General features: G+C 43.6%; 1 protein-coding gene across 1 annotated transcript in view; it reads right to left on the bottom strand.

Moving 5' to 3' along the window:
* Positions 1-12,365, bottom strand: part of TMEM233 (transmembrane protein 233) — a 200,576-nt gene that overhangs the window by 43,549 nt on the left and 144,662 nt on the right. The gene's annotated exons all lie outside the window — the stretch shown is intronic.

Consider the following 12,365-nt stretch of genomic DNA (forward strand, 5'->3'; position numbering starts at 1 on the left):
CAGAATTACGAAAATGTGCTTCATTTATGCTTTCCTATATCTTGAAATCTTTGTACAGTTCATTTACAGGTATTTACATTTATAGCTTGTTAGGGAAAGAATTGACCTTTACAGGCTTTCCTTCCACACTTCTGTCCCGCAGCAAAATAGTGGCATAGTTCAATTTTACACAATCCGTCCACTTTGAAGTCAGAGAAAGAAAAGTAAAAAACAATCTGAAATCAAAAGAATAAGCAGCAACTTGTCAGAAGGCATAGCCTGATATTTGACCGCTATCCCTGAATGCACCGCAAATGTAACAAGATAAAAACAAAATGTAAAGGCATCATTATTGCTTATTCACCTTCTCAACTTCAGAACCCTACTTCGAATGTCTACACACTCCCAACCCTAGAACAAAAACGCACCAATACATCAGACAAACAACCAACACACCATTAAGAAATAAGCCACAGCACACCCATGCATGAACGGCTCTTCAAAGGCAGCAACCCCACATTCACACAGACCAAAACAAATACACTCTAGTGACCCATCCAAACATGACAGTCCCATATTCTTGCTCCCACACAGCCCCTCTATACCTTTCAGATCCATAGAGGGCATTCCCAGCGCCCCTCCCCATCCTTACAGGACGCCACTACACTCAACCTATACACAAATGCATCTCCATCCCCTCAGCTTGATAAACCTATCCCCCACTTGAGATTCTTTTTCCACACAGGGATATACCTTAATATAAATCTCCTCATCCACACAGGGCATCATCACCAACACGTGGCACTCTCTCTACCCTCTGAGGGCATTTTAACCCACACAGGGCCTCTCTGCCCATGCAGGGCTGCACCATTATACAAATCTATCCACTAACAAAGGGCAACCTCTCTGCCTAGACAGGGCGGTCTATTGGTCCACACATGGCATGCCCACCCAGAAAGGGCTTCTGCGCCCACACAGGGAACACTGGCAATTTTTGTGAAGTACAAAAAGTGCAGTAAAAAGAAACAAATACCTGGCAGACTTAACATACTGGCAGAGGATTGATCTGTATATTATGTTTAATCATCAAAAAAGAGCAGAAGATGAATTAATGAATGATTTACATTTGTGCAGCGCAACAGCTGACTCCAAAGAAGCGCCCCGGTGCTAACCAGCACAATGTCTATTTCAAGGACCAGAAAATGTTCAACCTTCTTTTAAGAAGGTCTTCGGAATTGATCTTTCTTAGCTCCAAGCTAAGCTCATGGCATCATTTTACTGCCACAGCGACATGGAATACATGACAGTCTTTGGTTTGGGGACTGCAACTCTCTTGTGGATACAAATTCTTTGAACCTCCTCCAGAGATAGATGGGCCCCTTCTATATATCACTATAAGAATGATCAGTAATCATCTTGCTTACTTGCAACCAGTGAAGTTGCTTCAAATAAGGGGAAACGGGCTGCTATCTCGGGAAAATAAGTATCAACAGTGCTGCTGCATTTTGGACATAAGGGTCCAGGATAAGGTTGTTGTGAAGTACAATTTATTATAATAGGAAATCTGGTTCCCTGAGACATACTGGATTATGTTGGCCTTTTTTCCTACCTACCTGCCCGCATGTGTGACTGTAGGTTCTTCTTCTCATCAATATTTGTGAAAGGGTAGTCTTGCTACAACTGTAACTGCCTTTATTCAATGCTGTTGTACCTTTGCAATGTTTGAATGTATTTGTTTTATTTTACCCCAAATCTAACTGAACTTTTTCTAATGCTGCTAAATGATTGTTTTTTTTATTGTTGTTGTTTTTATTTTGTATTTATTGTCCAATGTTATGTGTTTCAGGATATGTGGAGATACCAAATAAACTATGACAGTGACAACGTTTTTGTCAAGTAAAAAGCTCCAGGATTTGGAGTTGAAACCAATTTAATAAAGAGTATTTATAAAGCTGTCATTGAGACTTCTTGTTTGGTGGAAAAAGGGAATTTGTTTTGCCATCATTTAGCCTGTAAAAGATGCTTGCCAGGATATCTGGTTTTGTGTATTTGAAGACTTTGATGTGTGGTTGAGGGTTGTCAGCATATTGAATTAATTTGACACCTAATTATTTTAAGAGATAACCTAGTTGATTAATGGAGACATTGAAAAGCAGTGCGGCCACTATAAAAGAAAACATGCAGAACAAAAAAATGTAGTGGGGTCCTACTAAAAGAGTATTGCTGCATTTTTACATAGTGGGTTCTATTAGAAACGTAGGATTTCCTTCTAAGCCCATTGTTTTATTTAGAATCGTTTTGAGGATGCCATTGTTGACAGTGCCAGTGAAAATGAGAGGTTGAATATTTTTAATAGACACATGGAGTTCCAGAGTGGCAGTTTTTGTGGAAATCGGATTGGGGTTCTTGTCGAATTTTGTTAGATTTGTGGAAATGTTCTACTGTGCTCACAAGTAATGCTTACTGTGTTTTTAGGAGATGTTTTATAAGACCAGTTTTTAGAGAATATGGAATAGACCCTGCATTTAGTAATAGATTTAACATTTACAGCAATGTTGGACTAGATTTGTATTGCCAGATGGGGATATCAGGTTCACTGAGTAGTTGGAAGGCTCTGACCACAAGACTGGATCTTTCCTTAAATATGGGTATCCGAGAGGAGCTCTCATTCCATGTTTGTGATTTTATTTTGAAAAAAAGTGGCAAATGCTTTGTATCTTTCTTCAGACACAGAGTAAGTGTTCGCGGAGGTGCAAGATTCTTTTTATACTTGGAATTGTTTTTTCAATATGTTCTTGGCTAGATCAATCTGTGATGAGAAGACATTTTCTTCGTTTTTCAAAACGTTTCTCTTTTAATTTTGTCTTTTTGATTTCGGGAGGTGATTCTGAGATTTGGTGGGATTTTCCTCCATCTTGTCTCAAAGAAATGGGTGTTCCACTTTTTGGGGATCAGCTTTACTGGTCAGAAATGTACTTTATTTAGAGAGTAGGAGGTTAGTGGCATACTGTTCTATAAGTGTGGCTGTATCAGTACATGGGTTCACTCTTTCAGCAGTGTTTGAGTTGTCATTAGAGTGTAAAGTTTTGTATGCAAAATGCCCTAGAGGTTTTAGCTCTATGTTTCGGAGATCTCTGCTCCAGGTTTCTCTTTTTGGTGGTTGCCTATTAGGAATGTTCCTTTAGGTGCAGGTGGTAAAATGCATACGGGAGTGGTCATTCAAGTAAGCCAAGTTTAAGGCTTCTTTTTAAGAGGTATAGTGGGGACGTGAGTGTGTGTTCTGAGTGGTTGACATTGTCAAGGATGGGTGAGAGATTCGATTAGACTATGTTGACTGAAGAGTTCTGTTTCAAGTTAAAATCCCAAAGAAGATACTGTCTGAGGAAGGGTTTAGTTGATTTATCATGTGGTCTATACAGTCTGAAACAAATTTCTATTTTTTGCTAAGAGGGTAATGCAGGAGATGAAATACAGTGGGTATGCGGTACTGAAATTGATGTTATTGAGAAGAAATTGGAAGGAATGTAATGTGGGGTTGTTCAAGATAAGACAGATAAGGGGATCTTGTGATCATGGAGCTATCTACTACCCTTTCCTATCTGGTCTTGTTTTAATAAATGGTATTCATTTGGGACTAGGGTGTCAAAGTGAGATTGAGTTGTCTGAGTTAACCAGGCACTAGTAAGGGATAAGAGATCCATGTTGTCATTGTGAATCATAATGGCTGTGCAATTAACGAAGGAAGATTTCAAGTGAGTAAGGAATTCTGATTTTGTGTTTTGGGACATTGTTGGGATCAGAATGTTTTTAAAGTGGTCGACAAATGTTTAGAAGCTGGAGGTGGGGTTGGTGGCCTTCTGGATTCTTGGTCTGATTGGGCTATTCAAAGGAAGGATTAAGCAGTGCTGTTTCCAGGTGTGTTATTCCAAGAAAGGAAGTTTTCAACTCGTTGTGATTCTTGAATGGAGCTTTTCTTCATGATTGGTGGGTTTTGGTGACAGAGTTGAGGGGATATGGCTGTGAAGTTTGCGGACATCGAGATCTGTTTTTCACAGTGGGGGAAAATTGCCTTTTCTTGGGGCTTTAAGAGAATGGAAAATGCATTCTTAGATTTGAAGGCAGCTCTTGAGGACATTCAGGATAGTGGTGGAAGGTGAACTAGGAGTTTGTTGGAATCAAAACATTGTGGAAAATTTGTCGAGGAGGAGACTGCAGGATCGTTTCACAGAAGGGGATCATTATCCACTTGTGGGATAATTATTATTATTATTATAGGAGTTTATAAAGCGCCTGGTGACGCCTCCCGGCGTGTCCCCGCGCTTAGGAGAGAGTATTGCTTGGGTGGAAGAAGAAACAGGCAGCAAACATTGAAATTAGCTAGTGAAAAGATGTGTTTTTAGAAGTTTCCTAAAAGATGTTTCGCTTTTTTCCTGTCTGATATTCGTAGGGAGGGTGTTCCACTCCTTGGCCGCAAGAGTGCGAAAGGACCTGCCTCCAAGTCTGGCTTTTTTTGGGCGCGTGGTTTTAAGCAAACCTGTTCCCTTGGAACGTAGAATTCTGGAGGGTTCATAGAGAGAGACTAGGTCAGACAAATAGGAGGGTGCTCTCTGATGAATGATCCTATGGCACCAGAGAAGTGTAGTAATGGTTGATGGATGGGGACATATTGATCAGTCTTGGTTTGAATAGGTTCTGCTGTAGCTACACTCCATAGGAGTGTTAATTTTTATGTTTTGGAAAATACCTGAGGGTTTGATGCTGTATCTATAAAAATCATGATGGCTTTGTGCAAGCATGGCGTTTCAAGGGAAAGTATACGGAGACTAATGGGTTGAACAGGGTGTTACGGATGCATCCTGACTGTGAGATTGAGCACTGTTTGTGTCAGAGTACAAGCTTGGAAGCCCTGAAATAAAAATGCAGTTTGTTGGCTAGACCTGGAATTTATCACTGAAACGTAGGCCGACGCAGCTGCCGGGGACAAACTTGCCATACCAGTACCCATTGGATATTCAGTGCGCAGACTTGACCGGTGGGGAAATGAGGAATGGCATTGCTGTGATTCACCACAACTCTTTCACATCGTCATTTACTGAACTCAGTAGTAGTAAAGAACTAGAAGCAATGGGCTTTAAACTTCGACTCACTAAACACTGCACTTTCAATGGAATACTTATTTGCTGCCCACCAGGTCCCTGTGCAGAGTTTTTACTGAATTCCTCCCAGCTGTTAGACCTAAAAGACAATTCCTCAGATTTAACCATTTTGGGTGATTTTAACTTTCACCTGGAAAACACCTAAAGTAAGTAGACTGTGCAATTCACTGATATGTTGATGAGTCTTGGTTTAGAGCAGTTGGTTAATGAATCAACTCACGTAGCTGAGCATCTACTTGGTATTTTCTCAGACTGCCTGCACCTATCAATTGCGCCAGCCCTCCCTCTGGTTTGGTCTGACCATCTGGCAGTTATGTTTAATATCAAACCAGCCCTCTATATCCCCGACAATAAACAACCACTACCCACTAGGCTTTCCCATAAATGGCAAACTATTGGGTCACAAGAGCTGACAAAAGCCTCAATGGTGACTCGGCCACAGGTCACACATGACCCTAACACAGCAGCCAGATCATATCAGCTCTGGCTGGATAAGGCCCATGACAAGATAGCACCTCTCAAACCCAATAAGAGTAGCAGGGTCCTGCCCAAGTCAGAACCCTAGTTTAAGGAAAGTTTAAGGCTTCTAAAACAAGCTTGTTGGAGGCAGGAAAGAAAATGTAGACTCTACTATGCAGAGTCAGAAAATGAGCAATATAAGAGACTTTTAGCCACTTCTAAAGATATGATTTTCAAAGCTAAAACCTTCTATTTCCGCAAAAAATTGAAGAGGCAAAAAACTCAAAGGAACTCTTTGCCACAATTAAGAAGCTTTCTAAGCGCCTGAAAAGGTAAATTATGATTTCAATCAATCTTTCTGTGACTCACTGGCCATTTTCTTTCAAGAGTTGGTACATTCGGTGTTCAACCTTTTCTCCACAAATGCCTCAAGCTATAGGGACTATCTTAACAACCTCCAAACCAAAGGAAAGGAATATATGACAGTGTTAGCTACCTTCTCCGAACTATCCCCTGAACAAATTATCATCCCAATTTTGCAAACTAAGGGGTCGATTAGGATGGCGGGTGGACACCCTATTGGGAATGGGGACCCCCCGATATGCTGTCGGCGGTCCCACATGGCAAATTAGGATGTTATGTTATGTTACTGCGACTTATAGAGTACTACAGCTGCCCCAGCAAAGGGGCGTCCCGGCGCTGAATCACAGGAAGACTGACAAGCAGATGGAACAGACACAGACTATGGAGCAGGAAAGAGGTAGGTCTAAATGGCCTTCCTAAATTCTAAATAATTACTGAGGCCACGAATATGCCTAGGAAGAGCGTTCCAAAGGATGGCCGCTCTACTACGAAAAGAGCGTCCACCACCGCGAACACTTCGTATCCGGGGAACTACCACCAAGTGCTGCTTCTGTGAGTGGAGATGTCATGAGGGGACATAAGGTAGAAGGAGGTTGGCCAGAATAGTGGCCAATTTCAAAGCCTTGAAGGAAATGCATAAGGCCTTAAAATCAATGCGCCTGGCAACAGGTAACCAATGAAGACGGTGGATGGTCACAGTCACAGAGTAAGGCCTACGCACACCTAACAAGGTTCTAGTTGCTACGTTTTGTGCCCTTTGCAGCCTCCGAACCTCCGCCTTGTTAGACCCCAGATAAAGAGAACAGGCATAATCAAGTCTGGACAGTACAGACGCCTGAATGATAACCTGACGTGTAGGTGCATCAAAGAAGCCCTACAGAGGTCTGAGCCCCCGTAGGATTCCAAAGCAAGTCCCTGCCGACTTTTTGGTCTGCACTCGATAGTTAAGAGATGAGTCCAGCCATTCCCCTAAGTTTTTCACTGCCTGCTTACGGGAGGGGGCCATGCCCAGACTAGCTGGCCAGCAGAGTTCACTCCACCATGGTCCTTTCCCACTAACAATACCTCTGACTGTTTGGAATTCAGCTGGAGACAGTTGGCGGTCATCCACCCGGCCACTGCTGCAAGGTCGCCATGAAACTTCAGGGTGTCCCGCTCGATGTTATTTGAGAGTGCCACCACCAACTGTGCATCGTCAGCGTAGGAGACCATGGTCAGACCACTGCTGTTGGCGACTGCAGGCAACGGTTGGACATAGATATTAAACAGCATGGGACTAAGGGAGGAGCCCTGTGGTACCCTTGTTTAACAGAGTCTTTGCTAGCGGTAAACGGGGAGGCTATTACTGAGAATGACCTCTCACGAAGGAATAAAGCAAGCCACTCCAAGGCCAAGCCGATGATTCCCATTTCCTCCATACGTCTCAGCAGTATATCATGAGACACTGTGTCAAACACGGCGCTCAGATCCAACAGGATCAGTGCCGATGTTTTCCCCGCGTCCAATGCTGACCAGAGATGTTCTGTCACAGCCAGGAGGGCAGACTCCGTGCTGTGACCAGGTCGAAAGCCGTTCTGAGAGTCATCCAGGATGTCATTAGGAGTCAGGAAATCTGACAGGAGAGAGTTCACATATGCCTCCGTGATATTGGCCTCCCAAGGAAGTAGGGAAATAGGGCGGTAGTTCATTGATTTGGCTGGATCAAGTGCAGGTTTTTTAAGCAGGGGAATTACCTTGGCCTGTTTCCATGCCCTAGGCATGGTGGCCGTGGCAAGAGACCTGTTTATCACCTGCCTCAGAGATTGAAGAATAATAGGAAGTACTTTCCTGAATTGGTCGGGCTAAAGCGGGTCGGCGGGGGATCCTGACTTAACCCTACTGTAAAATGCTAACATCTTTTCTACCGGGATAGGTGGAAATTTATCTAACGTATTATCTTTTTGACAGCACCGTGCCACCGGCATCCACTTTTTTAACTGAAAAGATGGCAAGGTCCTCACAATGCTCATTAGACTTAATGGTCAACCCTGTGGTGGTCTGCCGATATTTGCAAGTTGTTGAGTATTGAGAAGATGCTTTCAGATGGATTATCACTCTCACTAATTTGATTTGCCTAAAAGGCCGTTTGTGCCGAGTGTATAGCTTTATGATATCTCTTAATTGCCACCCGATAGATATCCTTAGCAGCAGGGTTAAAGTCTGTTCTCCATATCCACTGCAGCCTCTTACATCCCTTGCGTAAAACATCCTTTACAACGCAAATTTTACCACGCAGTGCATTTATGACGCAACTTTTAGAACGCAAACCATTACAATGCATTGCGCTGGGGGGCGCTCTAGGATAGGGAACAGGTTTCATTTACTGTCCAACACCTTCCCTACTATCCACGGGGACTGGAGTTGGAATAGTAAATTAAACTATTCACTATCCAGCGCCCCAAAGCACTATGCGTTGTAATGGTATGCGTTGTAAAACCTGCGTTGTAAAAGCATGCGATGTAAAAGCATGCGTTGTAATGTCGTATATCCATCCCTTGCGCATAATGGCAAGTTCATTTTTAAACCATGGGCGCATTTTTGATTTGCGGTTGACAAACCATTTCATAGGGATTAGGCTGTCTGACGGCTGGTTTATCCACTCAGAGAACACCTTATGGGCCTCATTAGAGTCCTCAGGCAAATGGGACAGGTATCCGAGAGGCAGGCATCAAATTGCTCCCAGTTCAATTTGTGCCAGGGGCGTTTGAGGGAGGTCATCTGATACTCAGACAGCACGGAAAATGGGCCATGAAGTGACATTGAGACCAGAAAGTGGTCCGTCCATCCAGTCGTAATAGGCACATGCACAGTAACCGCTAATATATTAGTAAAGACTGGGTCTAAAAAGTGGCCGCAGTATGTGTTGGACCCGAAACCAGCTGAACCAACTGGCAAGCCGGGAGATCGGCCACCAGATTAGCCATATCAGTGTCCTCGAGTTTGTCCAAATGCAGGTTCAGATCCCCCAGGACTATGAAATTGGCGGTATTAACCCACAGTGCCACAGTGGCAGTCACATTGCCCATGTTTTACATTGCGGTGGGTGCTGCTAGCTGCAGCACCTGCCACAATGTAAAAATAGGATGTTTTGCATATCCCTGCACTACATGACAGGCACCATGTGGTGCCTGTCACATGGTATAGGGATATGTAGGGGGGTACCACAGGTGCCCCCCTGGTCCCATGTCTGGGGAGAAGATGAGTCCCACTCCGACGTGAATTGCAATGAAAAGGCTGGCAGGGAGAGACATTGTTATCCTTATGGCGGTGCCTGGCAGGCATCACCACCATTCTTGGGATGCAGTGCGGTCCAACAGGCAATCAGAAGGATTGCTACTGTCGGACCTGTGGCGGTCGTGCTTTCCGTCCGCCAGCTCACCGCCCACCATCAAGATCTGGTGGGCGGGAAAGTTGCTTAGAAAGGAGGGGAGACCGCCACCAACAGGCTGTCGATGGCGGTCTCCCTGCCATCCTAATCAGCCCCTAAGTCTGGATGGCCTCTCGATCCATGCCCACCTAAAATAACACACCTAGCACTAGAAATCATATCTTGTCATCTAGCTGATATCTTCAATCAAATGATTAAACTCGGGCACTTTCCAAGTGACTGGAAGATAGTTTCCATTCTCCTTATGCTTAGAAAAATTAACCTAAATCTTGCAGATCCCAACAATTACCGGCCGATCTCAAGTCTTCCTCTCCTAGCTAAGATAATTGAATATATGATAAACTCTCATCTGACCTCCATCATTGAGGACCACAGCAATCTAGATCCCTGCCAGTATGGGTTTAGGAAACAACACAGTACCAAACTAGCCTTGGTTAGCGTATCAGAACAAATCAGACAAGCATTAGATGGTGGTGGCAATGCCGTGTTCATTCTATTAGACCTATCTGCAGCTTTCGACACTGTTAATCACAACTTCCTACTGGATCGGCTTGCCACCATTGGAATAAAGGTCAAAGTTTACAAATCCTTTCTATCGGGAAGAAAGAAGGGCCATATTATCAAGAAAGGGCGATACATTATCTCCGCTTTTATCGGCAGGAAACTGCTGCTAAAGCGGCGATAATGGGCTTGATAATAGGCACTTGTGAATTCCCATAGAAGCCCAGGTCTGGTGTTAACCTGGGCTTCTATGGGAATTCACAAGGGCCTATTATCAAGCCCATTATCGCCGCTTTAGCGGCAGTTTCCTGCCTCTAAAAGCGGCGATAATGTATTGCCCTTTCTTGATAATATGGCCCCAAGTTTGTTGCAGCAGACAATTTAACCTATCCACCCTTTTCCCTGCCACGTGGTGTCACCCAGGGGTAGTCTCTCAGCCCAACACTCTTTTAATATATATGTGGCACCTCTGGCCAAACTCATCAGGTCCTTCGGATTCTCAGCAGTAGCATATGCAGATGGCTCCCAAATAGTGGTCTCAGTATAAACCAATCCAGAGGACACAGCAAGGTGGTTTCTCAGCTGTATGCAGGAGATAGTGAACTGGATGGCTCAAAGCTGTCTAAAGCTTAGCTCGGGTAAAACTGAGGCTCTCCTTTTCAGAAGGAACTGCACCTTCTGGTCCACAGACTTGTGGCCATCAGAATGTGGTTACCCCCCTATCGCAGTTAATAATGTAAAAAAATCTAAGAGTAGTCTTTGACAATCAACTCACCATTAACCCCTCCCCTGCTGATGACGGAACCGCTCCATCATCAGCTGCGGTGGCGCTGTGCTGATGGCAGAGCGGTTCCGTCATGGCCCGCCCGACGCTCCTGCGCGGCGCGAATTCCGCGCCTGCGCTGAGCGTTCTATTGAGCGGGAGGAGCCATGACAGAACCGCTCCGTCATAAGCACAGCGCAACCGACGCTGGTGACGGAGCGGTTCCGTCACCAGCATGCGCCCGCCGTATTTCCGCCCCGCCCCCTTAGCACTGCGGCGGAATAGCCGCTGCAGTGAAGGGGTTAAAGGACATGTCAACTCTTTTACCTCAGCCTCTTTTTTCACTACGAAACTCCTAAGGAAAATATTACCGTTAATACCTAAAGACCTGCAGAAAATGGTAACCTCTTCTCTGGTGCTCTCAGAAAATTGACTACACCAATGCCCTCTTTGTTAACATCCGAAAGAAAAACCTCAATAAACTGCAGATTGTGCGGAACGCGGCAGCATGCTTATTGTTAAAGTTCCTAAAAAAGAATCAGTTGCGAGCACTCTTCCCCTGCTTCACTGGTTACCTATAGAGAAACGTATCAATTTTAAGGCTCCATCAATCGCTTTTAGGACCTGCCACGGACAAGGCCCCAATTTTTTCAGGCAAAACTTTCTTTGGTACATCCCAGCCAGACCCTGGCGTTCAGAAACAGCATTCAATCTGACCATTCCCAGAGCCAAGAAAGCGCAATGGGGAGGAGGAAACTTTATTGGAAGAATATCACATCTTTGGATCACTCTCCTCCTGCCTATAAAAAAGAAAACTGACCTACTTACCTTTCAAGTCATTTCAGCCTGTCACCTTCTGAGGCTCGCACCTAGACACCCCAGGGTAGTAGTGCACCTTTATGAATGAATATTTCATTTAATTTAATTGGAAAGGTTTGGCATTTATGGTGGTTATCAACTTTGTATTCAAATATGCTCTTTTAAGTTAGCACATCGAAATGTCCTCCCCTCTCTACAAGGGATTCTTTTGTTGAAGAGTATCATGCTTGCTATTTTGCTGGATGTGGTTTCCTTTGGGTTAGTAATGTAGAATTACTGGCCCACTAACCGGCAATGGAGCATAAATCGCTAGGGCCCGATTCACAGAACTAACTTAAGACAAAATCCTAAACGTACTACTTTTGGTATTCACAGCAGTTAGGAGTTTGTCTTAAGTTTGTCTTAAGACAAACTTAAGACAGACTTAAGACAGACTTAAGACAAAATCCTAACTTAAGTCTGTCTTAAGTTTGTCTTAAGACAAACTTAAGACAAATCCTAACTTCTGTGAATACCAAAAGTAGTAAGTTTAGGATTTTGTCTTAAGTTAGTTCTGTGAATTGGGCCCTAGATTTTTATCAAACAGTGACATTCTGTCATATTGAAGTCTTTTATTCCTGCCTATTTGATGCTCAGATAGTGTTCTACTAATATAATACATCAGTAAAATGCTATATTTATACGCTTACTCACAAAGCGCTCTTGAATTTCAAAATGATAATAAGAAGTGTGTGCAATAAATAAAAATCTGAGTTTGGAAAACGATTGATGTTCAATAAATTGAGCTTTATAGCAAAAATATATTTCAGAACTTCTTTTGTGAAGGAACTTTTTTTTAAGGAATTAGAGAAGAGTACTCTACGAAAATCCCACTTTTTGCTACTCAATTTCCCATTTT

The sequence above is a fragment of the Lissotriton vulgaris genome, chromosome 11 (genome assembly GCF_964263255.1).
Source record: "Lissotriton vulgaris chromosome 11, aLisVul1.2, whole genome shotgun sequence".
Taxonomy (NCBI): Eukaryota; Metazoa; Chordata; class Amphibia; order Caudata; family Salamandridae; genus Lissotriton; species Lissotriton vulgaris.